Here is a 23627-nt window from a genome sequence, read left to right as displayed (position 1 = left end):
TTTATGTATGTGAGGAATGCTTGTTTACCACATAACCTCTGGTACTAAGTATTTAAAAGAAGGATTTGGGAATAAAGCTTCCACAAAGGATGGCAGGAAAGGAATTCCTACAGCAGGGGGAGAAAAACAAGTATAAAGATAAAGAGAGAAAAACAGAAACACAACACTAGCTAGTATGAGAGAGATAAACAGATCACAGATAAACCGACAGTTTAGGAAGAGAGAGAAAAAAATTCAATAGTTGGAGAATTTTTGAGTTTTGCTGTAAAAGCACATTTTGTTGAAGCTTTTCAGCTTGCACACATCTGGACAATTTGTAAGAGTACCAATTTAAGAGGACAAACCAACGTTTTCTACGAAATCAGAAGAGAATGTGAACTGGTTGAGAACTGAACGCTGGTTGGTGCAAATGTCATCCCGGAGAATGTACCATGCGAAATAAAAATGTTGGGGTTTTTTTCCCCCTCAAATTGGTATTCTGGTGAGTTGTCTTGATGAACGCGAGACAAAAGGTTTGACAAAATGTGGCTTTTTCAGCACCAAATGGCAGCTAGGAAAACATGCGTTTATGGACACAGTGAAAGAAAACAGGAACAGAAAAGCAGATGGCCAAACAAAATGGTGTGAAAGATAAACGGACATCAGGATTAAATTAGATTACTCACAGTGTGGAAACAGGCCCTTCAGCCCAACAAGTCCACACCGACCCGCCACCCACCCATACTCCTACATTTACCCCTTACCTAACACTATGGGCAATTTAGCATGGCCAATTCACCTGACCTGCACATCTTTGGACTGTGGGAGGAAACCAGAGCAAACCCACGCAGACACGGGGAGAACGTGCAAACTCCACACAGTCAGTCGCCTGAGGCGGGAATTGAACCCGGGTCTCTGGCGCTGTGAGGCAGCAATGCTAACCACTGTGCCACCAATTAGACAGAATAACAAGAGGTGATTAAAAAGAGTAAGAAAAAGGAATTCTTTGAAGAGTCACTTGTTGAATGAGACTGGAACTGTTAAATAGCAGGGAGACTCAGAGACAGTAAGGAGGGGTTAGAGAGCCAGTGGTGAAGATGGGAGTGAGACATACTGGCTGAGATAAAGCCAAACCAGCACCTTCATCCCCCACCCCCACTCACCTATTGTACTCTATGCTACTTTCTCCCCACCCCCACCCTCCTCTCATTTATCCCTCCACCCTTCAGGCACTCTGCCTGTATTCCTGACGAAGGGCTTTTGCCCGAAACATCGATTTTCCTGCTCCTGGGATGCTGCCTGACCTGCTGTGCTTTTCCAGCACCACTCTAATCCAGACTCTGGTTTCCAGCATCTGCAGTCATTGTTTTTACCCAGCCCTACGTCCACAACAGGCTGACAAACAAGCATCCCTATGAATGTGGGCAGATCTGACGAACTGACAAATCATCGGAATTAGTTTCAGGGTCTCATTATTCCTATTAATCTCACATGTCCCAGAAAAATGCCCACATTAGCTTCTGTTGGGTTAATGCTGAGGCCAACCGGTCAGGTTTTAGTTCTGGAAAAGTCTGTTGGACAACAACAGGATTAAATCAGATGGAACCCTCTATTGTTAGCTGTCAATTCATTGAATTTAATTTGCTTTATTCTGTTCAGTGCTTTCTTTCTGAACAGGATATGGATCAGCCATGACCCTGAGTCCAATAGAATTTGGCACATAGCAATCCATCACTGCTTCACCTATTAGCTGTTCTCCCCCCCACCCCGCCCAAAAATTGCAGCTCCCACATCCCCCCGCCCCAAAATTGCAGCTCCCACATCCCCCCTGCCCCCAAATTGCAGCTCCCACATCCCCCCTGCCCCCAAAATTGCAGCTCCCACATCCCCCCGCCCCAAAATTGCAGCTCCCACATTCCCCCCGCCCCAAAATTGCAGCTCCCACATTCCCCCACCCCCCGCCCCAAAATTGCAGCTCCCACATCTGGCAGGGAGTCCCTCACCTCTTCTTCTTAGAGTCCGAGGTGATGTGTGGCATAGAGTTTTCAGCCGTGCGAGTATCACTTACACACCAACCCTATCCTCAGCTGGAGATTCACACATTTGGTCCATCCTCCTAAATCCATTTGTCTCACCATACCCTTCAAGTAGGCAAAGTCATTTCCCTGGGGTGGGGGAGCCCAGAACTAGAGGTTTGGGATGAGAGGGGAAAGATATAAAAGAGACCTAAGGGGCAACTTTTTCACACAGAGGGTGATACGTGTATGGAATGAGCTGCCAGAGGACATGGTGGAGGCTGGTACAATTGTAACATTTAAGAGGCATTTGGATGAGTATATGAACAGGAAGGGTTTGGAGGGATATGGGCCGGGTGCTGGCAGGTGGGACTAGATTGGGTTGGGATATCTGGTCAGCATGGACGGGTTGGGCCGAAGGGTCTGTTTCCATGCTCTATGACTTTAAGTATTAATCCACGTTCACAAACATCCCAGGATTCTGCATCTACCACTGCATCTTACTAGACATTCCATGCCCTAGCATTATCTTGCCAAAACAAAACCCAACCTCTCCCTTCGGTGTTAAATTTTTGTTCTCTGCTTACTAAATAAAATAGATTTCCACTAGTTACTTCAGCTAAGTCACCACTATTGTGAATACCTTCAGTTAGACACCTTCTGCAACTTTACTTCCAAACCACACAACATCCTGACTTGGAACTCTGAGTCTAGGAGAGGGGATTTTGTTGCGGAGCTGAAAAAAGCTGTTCATATCTCCACATTCACATTTTTAAAAATATAACTTCATACATTCTCTTAAAGGATGGTTGTTTTGGTTACTAATGGATTGAAGTAATCGGTTCCAGGTGAATATTTCCTAGTTTAATCCTAAAACAGGGCTAACCCTGGGATGAGCTGACGAGTCAGCTATCAGAAACACCTTAACAAACCTTACATTGTTTCTAATGATGTTCAAAACAGGAGATTTTCTCCCCCCTTTTAGCTGTAACTCTCTGTGTCTGTTTTCCACAAAGTCCACTTTCAAGCCCCAGTGTCGAAAATTAAAGGGGTGGCAGGGGTTTGAGACAAGCGGCTGGGTGATTAAACCTTTCGACTATTTTTTGTGTCTGTTGTCTGCTCCTATGTAAACAACAGGGGCAGTCAGTGGCTTCAAAGCAGATCAGCAAATCTGGACCCTGCACTCGTAACATTCACTGCTGCATTCCTGAGATTCTTAGGCCTGTCTGAAAACTGCCTCGGGCACATGGGGGTCTCTGCATTGTGCAGCTGCAAGGATAAACACAATCCAAGCAATTTGAAGACTTCCTTGACTCCGCACTCCCAAGATTGGATAGTCCCATTGGCTTCCTGTCTCCTAATGCCCCATATTTAAAATTTTAATTATTGTGTATAAATCCTTCCATGACCTCATCCATTCCGAGCCTGCTAACCCTCCCTTCACCCATAAAACAAAAGCTCTTCTCCATCAGCAAATCCTCTGATTGCATATCGTATCTGCTCGCTTAACATTTGTACCATCTTAGGCATTTCAGCTGCTGTCAACCAGTCTCTGCAGTTTTCTCTCACCGTGTTGCCCTCATTTTAGGGCTCTTAAAGTTTGCCTGCAGTGACCAAAGAATTTGGTTCGAGGAGAAAGTGAGGTCTGCAGATGCTGGCGATCAGAGCTGAAAATGTGTGGCTGGAAAAGCGCAGCAGGTCAGGCAGCATCCAAGGAGCAGGAGAGTCGACGTTTCGGGCATGAGCCCTTCTTCAGGAATGAGGAAAGTGTGTCCAGCAGGCTAAGATAAAAAGGGAGGGAGGAGGGACTTGGGGGAGGGGGCGATGGAGATGCGATAAGTGGAAGGAGGTCAAGGTGAGGGTGATATCCCCAAAGATTTGGTTACTTCCCTTCCCCAAAGATTTGGTTACTCCTCCTAATGCCATGTTCATTGGCTCAGCTTTCCAACCCTTTAAGCTTCTGTGAAGCAGCCTGGGACCTCCTTCTACGCTGTTGAAAAACAAGTTGTTGTCTTTGAAATAACTCCACAAAGGCCGGTATCCTGTCAGCAAGTCACCCCTTATTTACACACGCACAGAATTTGACACTGGGGGGGTCCGGCTTCCTCACAGTCTTCTCTCCGAGTGAACAGAATCTCTGACACTTCTGCTTATGTCTGTCAGCCAGGGCTCCCTGATTAGACTAAATTATCAGTCCCAATCAGGGAACCCAAATTCTATGAGGTCTTTCCAGCTGACATTGTTCCAATCACTAGTCTTGGTACACGCATAACGGGTAATAGTTAATGGTATTCAGGAGGCTTGTCAAGGTAAGGTTGCCATCGTTCCAGAGGACCACAGGGACTGTTCTCTCTAATAGAGAGGTAAAAACAATGACTGCAGATGCTGGAAACCAGATTCTGGATCAGAGAGACAACAAGTGATGAGTTTAACCTGACAGTCATCATGCCTCAAAGCAAGGGGTCAAGGTTGAAAGGTGAGACCTTCATGGTGACCCTCAGCCAGTATAGGAACTGAACGCACATTGTTGGTGTTACTTAACATTGCACTACCAGTTTCAGAACTGGAAAATGCTAACACTTGTGGAAATACATAGATGATAATTGGACAGGCCTCCCTGTGATTCTATCTCAAAGTCCATGGTCTGATTGCCATCAGTCAGCTCGGAGGTACATTGAAACTGCAGGTTTCACACCAGTTGGTCACAATCCTCATAACTGTACCAATCCAAAAACAATGAATGATGTTCCTTATATTAGGGAGCAGTTGTAGAATCAACCCAATTTGAGATCTCGGCCTGGTCTGGCCTCAGCTCAAGCCGCACGTCAATCAGTCTGAATTCTCAGGATCATACTCACCCTCCTGTGGGGAGAAAGTGAGGACTGCAGACGCTGGAGATCAGAGCTGAAAAATGTGTTGCTGGAAAAGCGCAGCAGGTCAGGCAGCATCCAAGGATTCCTGAAGAAGGGCTTATGCCCGAAACGTCAAATCTCCTGTTCCTTGGATGCTGCCTGACATGCTGGGCTTTTCCAGCAACACATTTTCAGCTCACCCTCCTGCGGGCCTACGGGTGGGGTGCCTTTAAGTGCTATTGTCCCACTGCCACAGAGCAGAAATATAGCAAACTGCAATTAACCGTGTGGCCAATGGGGTGGATCCAAAACCAAAGTGAACAACTTTCAAAACAGTACAAACAAATGCCTGCTTGCTTCAACATGGAATCATATCTGGATTCAGTTTTGTCCATGAGCAGTTTTGACCATGACAGACCCATTCTGAATTCACTTCAGGCAAGACGCTCTCTGACTTGACCCAAATAGTAGAAATGGTCAGCTGAGTGAGGTCCAGAACAGTCCCACATCAGGAGCCTGGTCTTTCAGGAAACCAAAATTGGATTGGGGGTGGGGACAAGTCAAATAATTCTTCTTCCTTCGTATTTTATTCGCTTCTGTTTGCTAAAAGTCTCATGAGCCATGACACGTAGCACTGGAAACCTCTATCCCTCTGCACGAAGAGCTTTTATTTTCAGTTGTGGGATGTGGGCACTACTGGCAGCATTTACCGCCTCGTCCCTAGTTGCCCTTGAGAAGACGGCGGTGAGGCAAAATCAAATTCAACGACAGTCTGTTAATAAAAAACCCAGAAAGAGAGAGAAAAAAAACAACTTCCCTCTCTGCCAGTTTCTTCAGCTCACACTGAAGGGGAGAGCAAACTGCATTCCTCCAGTTAACATCAACAGGGCTCAGAAACAAAGCCAAGAAAAATAACACAGTTCTTTTCAATTCAGCCGAGGCACAGATTCCTTGACCTACATAACAGTTTGTGGCACAGAAGTTACTTGTTTACTTCGTACTTTTTTAGACTTAATTTAAAATCGAGACTCGTGTTTCGCAATTAGCTAAATGCTATTAAGAAAAGTTAATTTGCATTTGCTTTCTGCTGCACTTTCGATCTGAAGGCATCTATTCTTGCAAAAGCCCTTGTTCTCTCAGCGGTTTGTTAGCGCTTGGTCACAGGTTTGTCTGACCATTCCCTGTTTGAGAGAGACTTACTGTGTGCAAATTGGCTGCTGCGTTTCTTACATTACAAAAGTGCCTGAGCTTCAAAAAAAAAACCTTGTTGTATTTTTTGGGTCCTCCTGGGATCATGAAAAGTGCTGCAGAAAATGGATCAGATTCTAGGTTATTCCTGATGAAGGGCTTATGCCCGAAACGTCGAATTTCCTGTTTCTTGGAAGCTGCCTAACCTGCTGTGCTTTAACCAGCAACACATTTTCAACCAGATTCTAGGTTAGTCAGCTCCCTGGCTCTTTGATCTTGGTCTCCAAAATACAGTAAAGAACCAGGGTTAAGCTCATCTCAGCACCAAGTGCCCAACACTGTATAGGAAAAGTATCCCAGCCCTCCTGTTCACAACAGTTACAATCCTTGAAAAGTGAAGACTTGGATAGTGTGGGGCAAATGAGGCTAGAATTTTGCCCAATAACCATCCTCTCCCCTGCCTACTTATGCCACTTGCTAAACTTCATTCACAGCTAACCTTCACACCTAAGGAAGACTCTTAGGTGAGGTACAACAGGGTGGTCATAACTCCTAGAATACAACGAGAGAAAGGCATAAACACACCTTCAGTGCTGTGAAAGCCAGGCGTGGAAAGGTGCAATAAGAAAGTGCAGAAAATATATTGCTCATGCAAATATTTGTTAGTAGATCGGGACTAAATTGGGTTGGGATATCTGGTCGGCATGGATGGGTCGGACCGAAGGGTCTGTTTCCATGCTGTACATCTCTAAGAGTTGTGGTCTACAGATTAGCAAGTTACTGAAAGACTGGACTCTGCCAAAACCTAAAGTAGCAACAGCCAAAATAATGCATTGTATTCTCACGTAGCTTTTCAATAGCCCTAGTGCATTACATCAAATTCCAACCAGAGACGGTAACGGGAATGAAATAAGCCAATGTTTCTACTCCTGATGGCTCTCCAGTGAACCCCTGATTAAAAACTATGTTGTGATTTCAGGCAAGGACTGGAATTGAGATATCACCCTCCCATGTTGGTGGATCAGACACCCTAACACATATTGCCCAAGTTCATCCATGAGGTATAATCACTTATGAGAGGTACTGAAGAGATCGCCATACATTGAAAGAGTCAATGCCTTCAGAAGAGAAGAAGGAAATGATGGACAAAAATGACAAGGGCAGGAATTTAATTGGAACAAGATGACCTCCAAGCTACATGCCACTCTGATTTAGGCCTGGATGACTGTTCCTTCATGTGGTTTGGCTTTCAAAGCTGGATTTCCCTCCAAATGCCATAACTTCCCAACCATCCCAAAGTGTCTCGCCATAACCTATGGTCAAATAATCCTTCAAAACACTGAATGTAGCCCACTCCAAAGTGGTGCGCAGTATTCAAGCCATCTTCCGCACTGCAACCAAACAGCACTGCCTCGGTCCCCAGGACAATCTCAAACACTTCCCGGGTAACTGGCTGAAGGGCAAAATGTCAAGAGCAGGTCATTCACTTCCTCAGTTGGAGGACTTGTGCATAAGTTAAAAAGAGAATCACCCCTTCACAGTGTCTCAGAGGCTTCACCCGGTGTGAGGCTTTACAGACCAGGAAAGATTTTGAGAGTTTGCCCAAATACTCCCTGGGGCCAGCAATCAGATGCAAGGAATGGCCACAAAACTGTCAACAAGAACAAATGCATGGACAAAACCAACGTCTTGTACAAAATTCCATGCAAGGACTGCCACAAACACTATATAGGACAAACAGGAAGAAAGTTAGCCACCAGGATACACGAACACCAGCTAGCCACTAAAAGACACGACCCTCTCTTCCCTCATAGCCCTCCACACAGAGGAAATAAACCACCACTTCGACTGGGACAACACATCTATCCTGGGACAGGCTAGGCAAAGACATGCCAGAGAATTCCTAGAGGCCTGGCACTCCAACCACAACGCCATAAACAAGCACATAGATCTAGCTGCCATCTATCAACCCCTCAAAAAAATGAACAGGAAATGACATCACCACAGGAACCCCATCCAGGAGAAAGCTATAAATAGAAAGCAGGAGATAACAGCTTCGCTTCACTTGGAGGTCGCCACTGATGATGTTACCTAGCCAGGGAATGAAACGTCTGGATATCAAACCTACAGCTCAGCGAGCAACACCTACACCCTAGAGAACAAATCCAGCTCGGGTGCTGCTCCCATTCTGTATAGGGTCACCTCTATTCTGTAGGTCTAGATCTTAATTTGAGACCAAGATTGCAAAGTCCCACCCTGCTGTTTTGCTCATTTTACAGCTCCCCTTCTGAGTCAAGTAAGGACCCTGTGTAAAATGTATCTCAAACGCACTGCAACACTGCCCTCTACTTTCCCACACTTGTACCTGCTTAAAAACGTTAAATCCATCATCCCAGCCCCCTACAAGCAGGAAGTATCTGTGAGTTAACAGTACTCCAGGAATAGCATTAACAGACGGGCTGTGTCTTTGTTGAAGTACTAGATGCTGCAGCTAGTCTTTTCAGAGATACTTAATCTTTCTTGTGACATGTAGATATTGTTCCAGTTTCATTCACTAACACCAACCCCACTTCAGTAAAATGTAACCTCAGTATAAACTGTGTATTAATAATAACTGATGAAGGGCTTATGCCCGAAACGTCGAATTTCCTGTTCCTTGGATGCTGCCTGACCTGCTGCGCTTTAACCAGCAACACGTTTTCAGCCAACCCCACTTCAGTCCTGATTCCTGCTCTGGTGGAGGACGTACCCACACGTCATACTCAACGGGCTAGTCTTGGTGGTTTGCCAGGTTAGGTCACCATGGGAGATATCACAACTGAAAGAAATTTTATTTACATCTCATATTCACTTTCCATCAGACAGTTATCAGGAGCAAGAACGTTCCTCAATTCTACGACTCGTCATTGGCTGGCCCTCTTATTCTCTACTAACATCCAGCTCCAATGGACTAACTAGAGCACAAAGGCAGGAATCGAATCCTCACGCACAGCTGTAACGCACAGCATAGGTTCTCAAACTGGACTCTCTGCAGCTCAAGGAATGTGCAAATGGGTTAAATGGGCTGTAAATATTTGAACGAGATGCCTAGGGAAGAATATGGTTTTCAGACACAGTCTCTGGGTTAGTTTCAACGTCAGAATGTCTTCCTAATAATGATGTCAGTATTTGTGGGAAGGAAGGTAGTAGTCCTGGGAAGTTATCGTTTTTTTTGCTGGGGGAATCTATGTCCTTGGACACTGCCAACATTTGCAGGATTTGGAGATGCCGGTGTTGGACCGGGGTGTATAAAGTTAAAAATCACACAACACCAGGTTATAGTCCAACAGGTTTAATTGGAAGCACACTAGCTTTCAGAGCGACGCTCCTTCATCAGGTGGTCGTGGAGCGTCGCTCCGAAAGCTAGTGTGCTTCCAATTAAACCTGTTGGACTATAACCTGGTGTTGTGTGATTTTTAACATTTGCAGGGACTCCTCACAAAATTGCCACCAGGAATGTGCCTGTATTTTCAAGGGGTTCTGGACTGTAAGCTTTGAAATCATCAACTAAAATGTAACCTCAGTATAACTGTGTATTAATAATAACTGTCTAAAGCCTCTAAATAATGTGTGCATTTCTTTCGCACATGTGGAGCATAAACTAAGACTGGCCTTATTTCCTATGCTTTAAATACTTTGTAATAGAGTACATACTAGTATGCACAAGTCTGCAGGGTTTATTCACAATTGTTCCACATTGTTAAATTGCTGAAAAAGGATTATGTATTATACAAATTATCTTTTTGATGAATTAATATTAATTACCTACAATATTGTACAATGACATATTCGAGCTGCTAGGCTTATGTTTCTCCCTGCTCTCAGCTTTTGCAAACTTTATCTACTTTGCAATTATATACACCATGTCTTGTCTCAGAAACTCATCAGTGTTTAGCATCAGGCTCCGTTTTGAAAAACAGTCACCACTGGAATGCAGGAAAACCCACAGCCGCCATTTTGTGAACGGCAGTCATGAAGTGAACGTGCACTCCAGCTGTTTCCGCGAGTGTGTTTGTTCAAAATAGGAATGTTGCCCGAAATACCAGGACAACTCCCTGCTGTTCTTGCAATAGCACAGCGGGACTTTCAACATGGCCCAACCCAGAAGGTTGTGTCTTAGTTGAATATTTCATCAGAAAGACAACGTTAATGGCAATGCAGCACTCTCTTAGTACTACACTGAGTGTTAACCTGGACCTATGGGGTCAGGTTTTTCAGAGAAACAGATGTAAATGTCTCCACTTTTTAAAGGGTACACAAAATGACTATCATGCTCACACCAGGATAACTGGTTGGACATGCGCAGTAAAACTCTACAAGCCTGACAAGCTCAACATCTCTTTCTGATGCTGAAAATGTGTTGCTGAAAAAGCGCAGCAGGTCAGGCAGCATCCAGGGAACAGGAGAATTGACGTTTCGGGCATAAGCTCTGATCGCTGACCTTCAGCTCTGATCTCCAGCATCTGCAGACCTCACTTTCTCCTCGATCTCTTTCTGATGATCTATTATTTTGATAGGCCACGCTTGACGCTCTCTTCCCTTACTACCTGTCCTCTTTACCAGTCAGTCCAAACAGTCAGAGGTGTACAGCACGGAAACAGACCCTTCAGTCCAACCCGTCCATGCCGACCAGATATCCCAACCCCAACCTAGTCCCACCTGCCAGCACCCGGCCCATATCCCTCCAAACCCTTCCTATTCATATACCCATCCAAATGCCTCTTAAATGTTGCAATTGTACCAGCCTCCACCACTTTCTCTGGCAGCTCATTCCATGCACGTACCACCCTCTGTGTGAAAAAGTTGGTTATTTCCAGTTAATTCCTAAAAATAAATGCTGAGTCTCAGTGTGCTAGGAGTTCTGTGATGCTAGCCACTCCATGTTTCTGCCACTTTATCAGAAGTACAATACGCATTCTTTGATAGACACTGACAACCAAGGAGCTATCAGGCCATGGAAGATAAGCCTAATACCCACGAAATACACAGATTAAGGAATCTGGAGTCTCTTATCCTGAAGTCAATTTAGGCTGAATCAGGATTGCCAACAAGGTGGGCTGGGAGCTACATTTGGAAACATCTAGAAGAATCGGTCAGGCTTCTCGCTCCCGATGCTACACAATGATGTCCCTCTGCAAAGTGTGAGACTGAAAAGTTGCTGGGACCTAGTGGCTCTTAGTAGCTTAGTAGACCATGGCGAAAGTGAGTACTGCAGGTGCTGGAGATTAGAGTCAAGAGTATGGGGAGCTGGAAAAGCACAGCAGGTCAGGCAGCATCCCAGGAGCAGGAAAATCGACGTTCGAGCAAAAGCCCTTCATCAGGAATTACTCGGATGACTTTCCTGCTCTGGGATGCTGCCTGACCTGCTGTGCTTTTCCAGCACCACACTGGACTCTATTTACAGGGGCACACATTAAGCAAGGTGCACCCATGGGATGAGTTTCCCCCATTCTCATCGGGAGTAGAGGGTCAGGGGAAAAGGTTCTGAAATTAACTTGATAGCAGATAGTGCTCATACCAGCTGCAGGGTATCGGTGTGAGCTACTTTTAATAATATACAAGAGAACTAAAGAATGTGCTCAAAAATTACAGTGAATATAATGGAGGACCTGAAAGAAACCAAATCAAAACTAAACCCTAGACAAAAGTGAGTAATGCCAGGAAGGATTTCAAGAGGTGGGGAATACAGGAAGAAATGTTGGCAGCAAGGACAAGGATTGGCTGTCAGTGGAGCACTCCCCCAACCCACCACTCCCTAGTTCCTGCCTGAAACATTGACTGTCCTGCTCCCCGAATGCTGCCTGACCTGCTGCGCTTTTCCAACACCACACTCTTGACTCGAATCTCCAGCACCTGCAGTACTCACAGGGTTTTTTTTTCCTATCTACACTCCAGCATCTGCAGTCCTGACTAATTTCCAATGTGACAACAGGATGAGAATCTGAAGTGATCATTAACGGGCCACTTAAGGGCCTCAATATCAGCACACTAGGAAGATCAACACTGGGTCCACCTGAATTCTGATGGAGCCGAAATTCATACTTCCTAATTAAATGGTCTTCCCATTTCTTGGCATGCTATCAGAGGATTCCACCCAACATTTTACAGTAGATATGAAGATCAGAAGAAGTCATCTGTGACCTGAAACATTATTTGTTTCTCTCTCCACAGTTGCTGCCAGACCTGCTAACTATTTTCAGCATCTTCTCATTACATTTGGTATCTCCTAATGGCCAAGCAAGCATGGTGACCCTGAATAAAATTAGCAAACTTGAGATTGCTGTTGAAGCAACTCTACCAGTAGCATCCTTCACCTGGTGTCATTCCTGCTCTCTATATCCAGAGACCATTATTTGACCTTGTTTACAGGTGAGTAAGCTATTTGAAGTACTTTGTTACATGACTAACATGGTGTGGCCTGAACTGATTCAGCAGATTTTATCAGGGGGAGCCTCAATGCTTATAAATAGTTTCGACATTAGTTGATGGGAAGAAACTATCAGGGTTTGTGGACGGGGAAGCGATGGACCAATACAAAATGGCTTGAAAGCGCCGCGATTGTGTGGAAAATCTGTAACTATAGCTTGCTCTTAATCTATCTTAATAGAGTCATAGAGACGTCCACTTGGCTGTTTGTGCTACATTCCCCTGAGAATCCATCACCCCTTACATTTTCCAAAACAGCATACCTGTTTGAAATGGGTATATCCACAAAAGACTCCTGCCCTAGTTGCCGACCTCTCTTGCCCTTCCTGGAGTTATCCCATCTCTGTGACTGTATCTGAGACTTTCCCCCCCTTCCTATAACTGCCATCCATCACATACTGTTGCTGTTGCAAATTCCTCAGCGCTTCTAAAATGTCTCTCCAACCGATCCATTCGATCTGATAAGATTCGCAGCCAACAGCATTTAGGGCAGATATAATCCACAGTAACCCTTAAACTCTCTTTAAACTCCCACATCTGACAAGAAGTACATATCACTCTACTAAAGGCCATTTTTTCCTCCTTCACAATCTACAGACCCAGAAAATAACACCGTCTTATTCCTCTACAAATTTAAAATTCTTAAATTGAACTACTCCCCACTTCAGGATGATATACATCTGATTTCCATTCACTAGAACTTAGAGAGATCTGTTTCACCACACTCCTTTAAGAATATAAACATTACCGCTGAAATAAATGCTGCACAAAACTCTCAAGAGACACAAGTGATTCTGAGGCTGACTATTGCTATAAGCTGTTCTTGCAAAAATGTCCTATTTGCCATTTCAACAGTCGTTGCTAATGGGTTAAAATGCTGAATGGAAGCTTTGCTAGTGTATGTAAGCCAAAAGGTTAGAAGATAATAGTATCTGGAAATGTAACCACTCCAAAACACCCCCGGAGTTTAACAAACCCCGAAGGGTAGGCTCTCTTTCACCAAAAACCTGGCAGTAAATATTTACAAATTGTTTCCCACGGCCAACGCAGCAAATATCCCCACGCAATGTCCTTTCTTTAAAACAAAATTGCAACTTTTTTTAAAACATCAGTTGCTGTGCATTGTTAGTTGGTTCCCACATTCTCAGAGTTAAATTGACAGATTTTAAAATAGACAACATGTTTTATACTCTCGGTTTATTTTGTTAACTCACTTCCCACCAAAAATGTTGACACATTCCCAAATATTCTCGTCAATAAATCTCTCTCTGAAGCCAAGACACTTTTTTGAAGTTTCTACAGAGCATCTCACCCTATTTTAGAGCTGCTTTAAAGTGCTTCTCGCTCAATTAACTATGAACAGTATTTTGCAAGAGACTGATATTGGAAAAACCTGTCTGCAATGCAGGGCATCTCACAGCAGTACAATTAAAAACCGACAACTGAAAAAACAAGTGACATCAGATGTAGCAACTAAAAGCTTCCAATAAGATAAAGGAGTACTTGACTTGTTGGTTGAGAGATGAATGCTAACCCAGACATCAGGAGAACTACTGACCTTTAAAAAGTGCCTCATGATTTTTAGTATCCAGTGAACAAGAGTCTCAGTTTAAAATACTCTGAAAACAATACCCGGAAAAGTACCTTTTCTCAGCAGTGCAAGAAACACAAGTTTTCTATCATCATTTTTGACAACCTCATTTAAACAGATTTTTCACAGATAGGCTGGCTAAAGTGTGTTCTCATTCAGCGTTTCCACTCTTACAAGGATGCTGTGCTGTAGTTGTTAGTAAAGGCATTTCTTTTTACATCGATAAGTAAAAACAAATTTTTCTTGTGTAAATCATTGGTCAATATCTTTGGTCAATGCGTGTTTAGATGAAAATTGCCACGAGTAAAATATTCAGCCTACGTTTAAAATTGCCATCTTATCCAACATATGGACAGCACGGTGGCACAGTGGTTAGCACTGCTGCCTCACAGCGCCTGAGACCCGGGTTCAATTCCCGACTCAGGCGACTGACTGTGTGGAGTTTGCACGTTCTCCCCGTGTCTGCGTGGGTTTCCTCCGGGTGCTCCGGTTTCCTCCCACAGTCCAAAGATGTGCAGGTCAGGTGAATTGGCCGTGCTAAATTACCCGTAGTATTAGGTAAGGGGTAAATGTAGGGTATGGGTTGGTGTGGACTTGTTGGGCCAAAGGGCCTGTTTCCACACTGTAAGTAATCTAATATGTAATTTTTTTTCAGGTGCATATCTCATTGGAGTCTGTGCCTCAATATTTCCCTGTATCGTCATCAGTCTTTGTCTGTTAGTGTCTCTGTGTTTCAAAGTTTACATGACTTCAATAACTGTGCTGCACCATGACCACGTCTTATCTTAGTTTTTGAGTGCAGTGTCAGTATGGCATATCCACACTTTTCAGTATGTGACGAAATAGCTCTGTCTCAGTATGTACCTCTGCGCCTGTGATGCTCCTCGATAATCTGTATCTCAGCCTGCATTGCTTCATATCTGCCTGTTTCTAATTAACTTCACTGCGAGCTCTCACTAAAAAAACAATTGTACACCCTCAAGATTACTTTCTGAGGTTGGGAAAGCAGGCTAAAATAACATTGTGCTCTCTTTTTGTAAGTATACAAAGACTCAGGCCAGAACCTAAACCACAGAAAACATTTCTCAAAGTTTCCTGGAATCAGTCTTGAACCTGGGAAGACTGAAAATATCAAAAGCTTGCTCGGTAGAGCACGCCTGCAGGGTTGTGTTTGGTCTCTGTGTTTGATCACAGAAGAATTCAGCAACACACTGGCAAAAATGTGTGTGTGTGTGTGTGTGTGTGTAATTTGGCATGTCATAGTTCTCAAGATATCTCCGTGTAAAAATTTTCATCTTCTTGGTAATCTTCTCCATTTTAATTTCCCGTGACCATAGTTGTAAAGACGCTGTTGTTCCACCCCCCCCAGCCAATGGAGGTGCAGCAGTGCCATCACTGGCCGGAGGGTGGTATGGCAGCCTAACAAGTTTACATAGGACAACCGACACTAGTTTTAATTCAGAGGTAGGGATTTATCATATATGAGGATTAGATGTGCAGCTTTGAAATAGGGATTGAATTACAGTTGAGCAGCGCATTACTCCTCACTTACTTATTAAAACAGCACGTCTAGCAGCATTGGGAATGAGAAACAGAGCCAAGTCCAGTATCAGCCTTCTTCAGAACTGCAGTTTCAAAACATTGTTTTTAACTCCAACAACCGCAGTATTTGCTTTTGTCTTATTATTTTAAAAATCTTTACTTTGTTTTAAGTTCCTGTATCCAATGCTGTTACAAACTGGTACATATTAAGGCTCTGATTACAGGGTCGTGGTCATTGAACTCACTCTAATCCTCGGAGAGGTTTGTCTTATTCACGAAAGATTAGATTAGATTCCCTGGAGTGTGGAGACAGGCCCTTCAGCCCAACCAGTCCACACCGACCCTTCAAAGAGTAACCCACCCAGACCCATTTCCCTCTGACTAACAGACAAGTTAGCAATGGCCAATCCGCCCTAACCTGTACATCCCTGGGCACAATGGGACAATTTAGCACGGCCAATCCACCCTAACCTGCACATCCCTGGGCACTATGGGACAATTTAGCACGGCCAACCCACCCTAACCTGCACATCCCTGGAGACTATGGGACAATTTAGCACGGCCAATCCACCCTAACCTGCACATCCCTGGAGACTATGGGACAATTTAGCACGGCCAATCCACCCTAACCTGCACATCCCTGGAGACTATGGGACAATTTAGCACAGCCAACCCACCCTAACCTGCACATCCCTGGAGACTATGGGACAATTTAGCACGGCCAACCCACCCTAACCTGCACATCCCTGGGCACAATGGGACAATTTAGCACGGCCAACCCACCCTAACCTGCACATCCCTGGAGACTATGGGACAATTTAGCACGGCCAACCCACCCTAACCTGCACATCCCTGGAGACTATGGGACAATTTAGCACGGCCAACCCACCCTAACCTGCACATCCCTGGAGACTATGGGACAATTTAGCACGGCCAATCCACCCTAACCTGCACATCTTTGGACTGTGGGAGGAAACCGGAGCACACCCACTCAGACACAGGGAGAACGTGCAAACTCCACACAGACAGTCGCCTGAGGTTGGAATCGAACCTGGGACCCTGGTGGTGTGAGGCAGCAGAGCTAACCACTGAGCCACCGTGCCATCCCTAATGCCCCAGATGCTGCCAGATTTGCCGAGTTTCTCCAGCAGTTGCTGCGTTTGTCGTCCCCGTATTGTCTCAGCTCACAGACTGAAGGCAATCTCCTCCTGGTCAGACTGGTGGCATCAAAAGGATACTCCGATCAGTCTGCAGAAGCAGCACCATGTCACCTCAAGACTCGTAAATCTCTGCCTCGACCCAAAATGCTGACCACTATTCCCCTCCCCAGGAGCAAGGGGGGGGGGGGGGGCGGGTGACATTGCTTGAACAGTATTGGGGTTTCCCCTTTTCCTGACTCCCTTCCTCTTGCTCCCCTTCATCATTGTTATCTGGTCCTCAGCAGAGGGTGCAGCTCCGTGGCTGTTCTGAAGGCATCTGGTCCCACAGGCTACCGGGTGCCCAAGAGTCTGAACAAGGCGTGGTCCGGTCAGCTATTCGGCTAGAAGGGCCATCACTGTCGAGTCTAATCCTGTCTTCAAAGCCACCGGACAGCGGGGGAGGGGTCTTAATAGTGTGATTTTGCCCAAATTCTGACTTTAACATACAAGCGATTAGATTAGATTCCCTACAGTGTGGAGACAGGCCCTTCAGCCCAACCACGAAGAGTAACCCACCCAGACCCATTTCCCTCCGACTAATGCACCAAATATGGACAAGTCACCCTGACCTGTACATCTATGTGACTGTGGGAGGAAACCACACACCCCAGGAACTTAGTGTCTGAGCCCTACCCTGATTTGCCTTACTATCTGTCACTCCTTGGCCCATCAGATCAGTCCTTAGGGCTGGAATCGAACCTGGGACCCTGGCGCCGTGAGGCAGCAGTGCTAACCACTGAGCCACCATGCCGCCCTTTGATCAACTTAGATATTACGCCAAGAAGAGCAAATGCTGGAAAATCTCAGCAGGTCTGGCAGCACCTGTAAGGAGAGAAAAGAGCTGACGTTACGAGTCGAACTGACCCTTTGTCAAAGCTCTTTTTCAGATTGCGGCAATTTGCTTTTAGACGTTAGGCCAGTGAGTTAATTCACTGCAGAGTAAGGCTGTGATGTGGAAACAACCATCATTAGCTTAAAAATACGGGATAGACCATTTAGGACAGAGATGAGGAGAAACTTCTTCACCCAGAGAGTGGTGACTGTGTGGAATGCTCTGCCCCAGAGGGCAGTGGAGGCCCAGTCTCTGGATTCATTTAAGAAAGAGTTGGATAGAGCTCTCAAAGATAGTGGAATCAGGGGTTATGGAGATAGGGCAGGAAGGGGATATTGATTGAGGAATGATCAGCCATGATCATATTGAATGGTGGAAAAAGTGAGGACTGCAGATGCTGGAGTATCAGAGCTGAAAATGTGTTGCTGGAAAAGCGCAGCAGGTCTGAGAAAACACTACTATCACAGGGCAAGCCAGACAGGGAACAGCCAGGGAATTCCTAGAGGCATGGCATTCATCCACAAACTCCATCAACAAACACATCGACCTGGACCCAATATACCAACCACTACAGCGGACAGCTGAAACTGACAAACAGACCACTATAAATACCGGAAGAAACATCAAAGAAGCGCTTCGCAGGAGGCTCCAGAGCACTGATGATGTCTCCTAGCCAGGGGACGAAACGTTTGCAACAAAAACTTCCAGCTCGGCGAACAGAACCACTACAACGCGCAGCAGGTCAGGCAGCATCCGAGGAGCAGGAGATTCGACGTTTCGGGCATGAGCCCTTCATCAGGAAATTCCTGAAGAAGGGTTTATGCCCCGAAACGTCGAATCTCCTGCTCCTTGGATGCATATTGAATGGTGGTACAGGCTCGAAGGGCTGAATGGCCTTATATTGTCTATTGTTTTGTGCACTACGGGCGGGGAGGGGCAATAGACTTGCACCCAGTCATCTTAGGATCCCATGATCATCTGCTCAATGAACCATAAATTATTGGCGGAGGGGGGAGGGCGAAAATGTTACGAGTTGTCTCTCCCGGAGGGGGGGGGGGTGTATCTGCAGAGCCGGGGGCTGATTGGCTTCTGTCCTGGGACTCTGTGTTGGTTCCACCGAAAGCCCAGCGTCCACTCCCAGTCTCTCTCTCTGGATGGATTTGCTGATCCGCCCGAAGACCCCACCTCCCTGTAAATCCCTGGCCCGCCTCCCAGAGCAGCTTCGGGAGGGGATGGGAGGGAGGGAGGCTGGTCTTCCAACTTTCAGAGAAAAACAAAATCCCACTCTCCCGCAGTAGTGCAGGGGCATCATGTTTGAATGCAAAGTAAAAAAAAATCCTCGCCCCTCTCTCAAACACCTCGCCTTTGACTTGCAAATTACAAAAGGGATTTCTCTGAAAAGCTGCAAAAGGATGTATTATTGGCTCGTTATTTTAAAAAAAATGGTATCCCAATCGGATATGGGATACACCCAACTTCAGCGAGGGAGGATAAACATGCAGTTGTACAATCTGGGCACACTGCACGATTAAACTGGGACGCAAAGTGACCCACCCTTCCCAATATTGGTCTAGTTTAACCATGCATTATCTGTCAAAACAACACGGCTAGGGGCAGGGGCAGGAGCTGCTGTATGTTTAGGTGTATCTGGGGCACAAAGGGGACCAATTAGCTAACAACGGCGAAGTTAGAATTAAATCCACACCCCACAACGCCAGCTTCCAGCCCCCCCAACAGGTTTATTTGCAGGCAATAGCTTTCGAAGCGTTGCTCCTTGGCCAGAGCGTCGCTTCCAAAGCTAGTGCTTCCAATTAACTTGGTGTTTTTGTGTGTGTGTGTGTGTGTGTGTGTGTGAGTTTTAACTCTGTCCAGCCCAGGCAAGTCCCAATCATGATTGTAAACGCCGATCGCTGGCAAAAAAAAAACCCCTCCCTGATGAAGACTTTTGTCAGCAACACACTCTCCAATCTGGGATGCTCCCTGAAAACCGCCACGTTATAACCGCCCCTTTATTCTGTGGGTCCCCGCGTTCAGGAATATGGGAGGATTCGATCAAACTGCAATGTCGACTTATCCCCCCCCCCCCCCCCCTCCCCTCCTACCCCATCAGTCCGGTCGAGAGAGGAGACAGGACAGCAAAACTTCAAATAATATTTGCATATGGGAGACTTGTCAATCTCAACTGATCTAAACTTGCTTGTTTAATCTTCAAATAACCTCGCCACACCTAACTCTCCAGTCTGCAAGTCACTCCCCTCTCTCTCGTTGCTTAAGTTCTGGCAGTGATTACATATTTTTTTCTCTCTCTCTCTCACTCTCCTCCTCCCACACTCACTCTCCTCAAAAGTCTGCTTTAAGTTACTTTTCCAACCACAGTCATGAATTCCAAGGTTGGACTGGGCTGGCTGCCCAGAGCTGGAGTGGGTGGGTGGGGGGAGAAAAAAGACTATGCCATACCCCTTCTCCCCACCCATATCAAACACGATTACACAAACTTGGTGCAAGAGATTTTTGTTTTAAAAACTTGCCAACAATGTATCTTTTTCCAACTTCATTTGTTAAAAAAACACAGACCAACTGGAACAGATCTCCAATATTTTTTTCCCTCTGCTGACACGTGTGAGTGGCGAAAACATTAGGGAGGGGGGGTTAAAAAGATCGTTCTGACGGACATTCAGATTCCCTGGTCTCGATCTACAAAACTTTTGTGAGCTTATATTTTTTGGGGGTCAAGTTTAGAAGACAACTTGCAAGCAAGCAGGGGTGGGGGTCAGCTGAAAGAATCCACCCCCACCCGTTGGGAGCACAATCCAAAAACAGCAATCGCTTGCAAGAGAGAAAAAAAAAGTTTTTTCCTCCCCCCCACCACCAAAAATAAATTAACTTGCTGAGAATTCCACCAACACCAGGAATAAATTCTTGCTGCCACTCGGTAACACGCGCGCATTCATCTCAAAACTCCCAAAAGGAAATCTTGCAGCAAATTCCAGGCAATGGAACACAAATCTTGGGAGATTTCGGTTGGATTTACCTGGAGGCAGCGATTTATAGGCTAAAGCCCGAGCCGTCCCATCGTGCCGGGGCACCCAATGCTTGTGGGGAATAGCCCGTTCGCCAAAGCAGCACTTAAGTGGAGCACCAACCTCGAGATTCCCGATAATAACGCTCTACTGTTACAGGGCTGGGCTCTTGTACACGGTCGGGTGTGTCCTCTGGGGGCGGAGACTCGCTTGGTGATGGAGGATGGACCAAAGCAAAAAAAAAGGGGGAGAGCTGACATCAGGGATGTGTCAGCCGAGTCAATCCCACCTCTCCACAACAGCGCCACAAAACCAGGGGCGCAGGGCAGCCTGTGTGCAAGGGGGCGGCTGGGAGGGTCACCCAGGTGGAGGGTCACACCACAGTCTGGCAGAGTGGGGGAACACAGCACTGGCTGGTTCTAACAATGTCAGAGAGGACAGAGAGATGCGGGCCAGTCGGGTTATTATGGTGTCGGTGACAGCATGGGGCAGAATTCACTCTGGTCAGAACAGTTTCGCAAAGCGGGACAGAATGGTCTAACTATCATAGTTTGGCAGAACTACACAGTATAGTCCGGTAATTGTCTCGGACAGACGAGACGATCACAAAATGTATTTGTCAGAGCAGAGTGACACTGTACAGTCTGGTTATAATATATCTGTGAGAGCAGAGGGACACAGTACAGTGTGGTCAGAATGTCTCTGTCAGAGCAGAGGGACACAGTACAGTCTGTTTATTAAGGTATCTGTCAGAGCAGAGGCACACAGTACAGTCTAGTTATAATGTATTTGTCAGAGCAGAGTGACGCTGTACAGTGTGGTTAGAATGTCTCTGTCAGAGCAGAGGGACACAGTACAGTCTGGTTATAATGTATCTGTGAGAGCAGAGTGACACAGTACAGTCTGTTTATTAAGGTATCTGTCAGAGCAGAGGCACACAGTACAGTCTAGTTATAATGTATTTGTCAGAGCAGAGGGACACAGTACAGTCTGGTTATTAATGTATCTGTCAGAGCAGAGGGACACAGTACAGTCTGGTTATAATGTATCTGTCCGAGCAGAGGGACACAGTACAGTCTGGTTATTAATGTGTCTGTGAGAGCAGAGGGACACAGTAAGTCTGGTCATAATGTGTCTGTCAGAGCAGAGGGACACAGTTCAGTCTGGTTATAATTTGTCTTTCAGAGCAGAGGGACACAGTACGGTCTGGTTATAATGTCTCTATCAGAGCAGAGAGACACAGTACAGTCTGGTTATTAATGTGTCTGTCAGAGCAGAGGGACACAGTACAGTCTGGTTATTAATGTATCTGTCCGAGCAGAGGGACACAGTACAGTCTGGTTATTAATGTCTCTGTCAGAGCAGAGGGACACAGTACAGTCTGGTTATAATGTATCTGTGAGAGCAGAGGGACACAGTACTGTCTGGTTATTAATGTGTCTGTCAGAGCAGAGGGACACAGTACAGTCTGGTTATTAATGTCTCTGTCAGAGCAGAGGGACACAGTACAGTCTGGTTATAAATGTTTCTGTGAGAGCAGAGGTACAAAGTACTGTCTGGTTATAATGTGTCTGTCAGAGTAGATGGACTCAGTACAATCTGGTTATTAATGTATCTGTCAGAGCGGAGGGACACAGTACAGTCTGGATATTAATGTCTCTGTCAGAGCGGAGGGACACAGTACAGTCTGGATATTAATGTGTCTGTCAGAGCAGAGGGACACAGTAGAGTCTGATTATTAATGTATCTGTCAGAGCAGAGGGACACAGTACAGTCTGGTTATTAATGTGACTATCAGAGCAGAGAGACACAGTACAGTGTGGTCAGAATGTCTCTGTCAGAGCAGAGGGACACAGGACAGTCTGTTTATTAAGGTATCTGTCAGAGCAGAGGCACACAGTACAGTCTAGTTATAATGTATTTGTCAGAGCAGAGTGACGCTGTACAGTGTGGTTAGAATGTCTCTGTCAGAGCAGAGGGACACAGTACAGTCTGGTTATAATGTATCTGTGAGAGCAGAGTGACACAGTACAGTCTGTTTATTAAGGTATCTGTCAGAGCAGAGGCACACAGTACAGTCTAGTTATAATGTATTTGTCAGAGCAGAGGGACACAGTACAGTCTGGTTATTAATGTATCTGTCAGAGCAGAGGGACACAGTACAGTCTGGTTATAATGTATCTGTCCGAGCAGAGGGACACAGTACAGTCTGGTTATTAATGTGTCTGTGAGAGCAGAGGGACACAGTAAGTCTGGTCATAATGTGTCTGTCAGAGCAGAGGGACACAGTTCAGTCTGGTTATAATGTATCTGTCCGAGCAGAGGGACACAGTAAGTCTGGTCATAATGTGTCTGTCAGAGCAGAGGGACACAGTTCAGTCTGGTTATAATTTGTCTTTCAGAGCAGGGGGACACAGTACGGTCTGGTTATAATGTCTCTATCAGAGCAGAGAGACACAGTACAGTCTGGTTATTAATGTGTCTGTCAGAGCAGAGGGACACAGTACAGTCTGGTTATTAATGTATCTGTCCGAGCAGAGGGACACAGTACAGTCTGGTTATTAATGTCTGTGTCAGAGCAGAGGGACACAGTACAGTCTGGTTATAATGTATCTGTGAGAGCAGAGGGACACAGTACTGTCTGGTTATCAATGTGTCTGTCAGAGCAGAGGGACACAGTACAGTCTGGTTATTAATGTCTCTGTCAGAGCAGAGGGACACAGTACAGTCTGGTTATAAATGTTTCTGTGAGAGCAGAGGTACAAAGTACTGTCTGGTTATAATGTGTCTGTCAGAGTAGATGGACTCAGTACAATCTGGTTATTAATGTATCTGTCAGAGCGGAGGGACACAGTACAGTCTGGATATTAATGTCTCTGTCAGAGCGGAGGGACACAGTACAGTCTGGATATTAATGTGTCTGTCAGAGCAGAGGGACACAGTA

At 45.6% G+C, this 23627-nt stretch overlaps 1 protein-coding gene across 1 annotated transcript in view; it reads right to left on the bottom strand.

Annotated features, from left to right (window-relative positions):
- ahnak (AHNAK nucleoprotein) overlaps positions 1-20805 on the bottom strand; it is a 61754-nt gene extending 40949 nt beyond the window's left edge. Inside the window, exon 1 of the mRNA XM_060855858.1 lies at positions 20695-20805. The gene's annotated coding sequence lies outside the window, so the exon portion shown is untranslated. The remainder of the gene's footprint in view (positions 1-20694) is intronic.
- Positions 20806-23627: the final 2822 nt, after the last annotated feature.

This window comes from Hemiscyllium ocellatum, chromosome 46 (assembly GCF_020745735.1).
Source record: "Hemiscyllium ocellatum isolate sHemOce1 chromosome 46, sHemOce1.pat.X.cur, whole genome shotgun sequence".
Taxonomy (NCBI): Eukaryota; Metazoa; Chordata; class Chondrichthyes; order Orectolobiformes; family Hemiscylliidae; genus Hemiscyllium; species Hemiscyllium ocellatum.
Note: the sequence above shows the minus strand (reverse complement) of the source record. Positions and strands in the feature narration are given on the sequence as shown.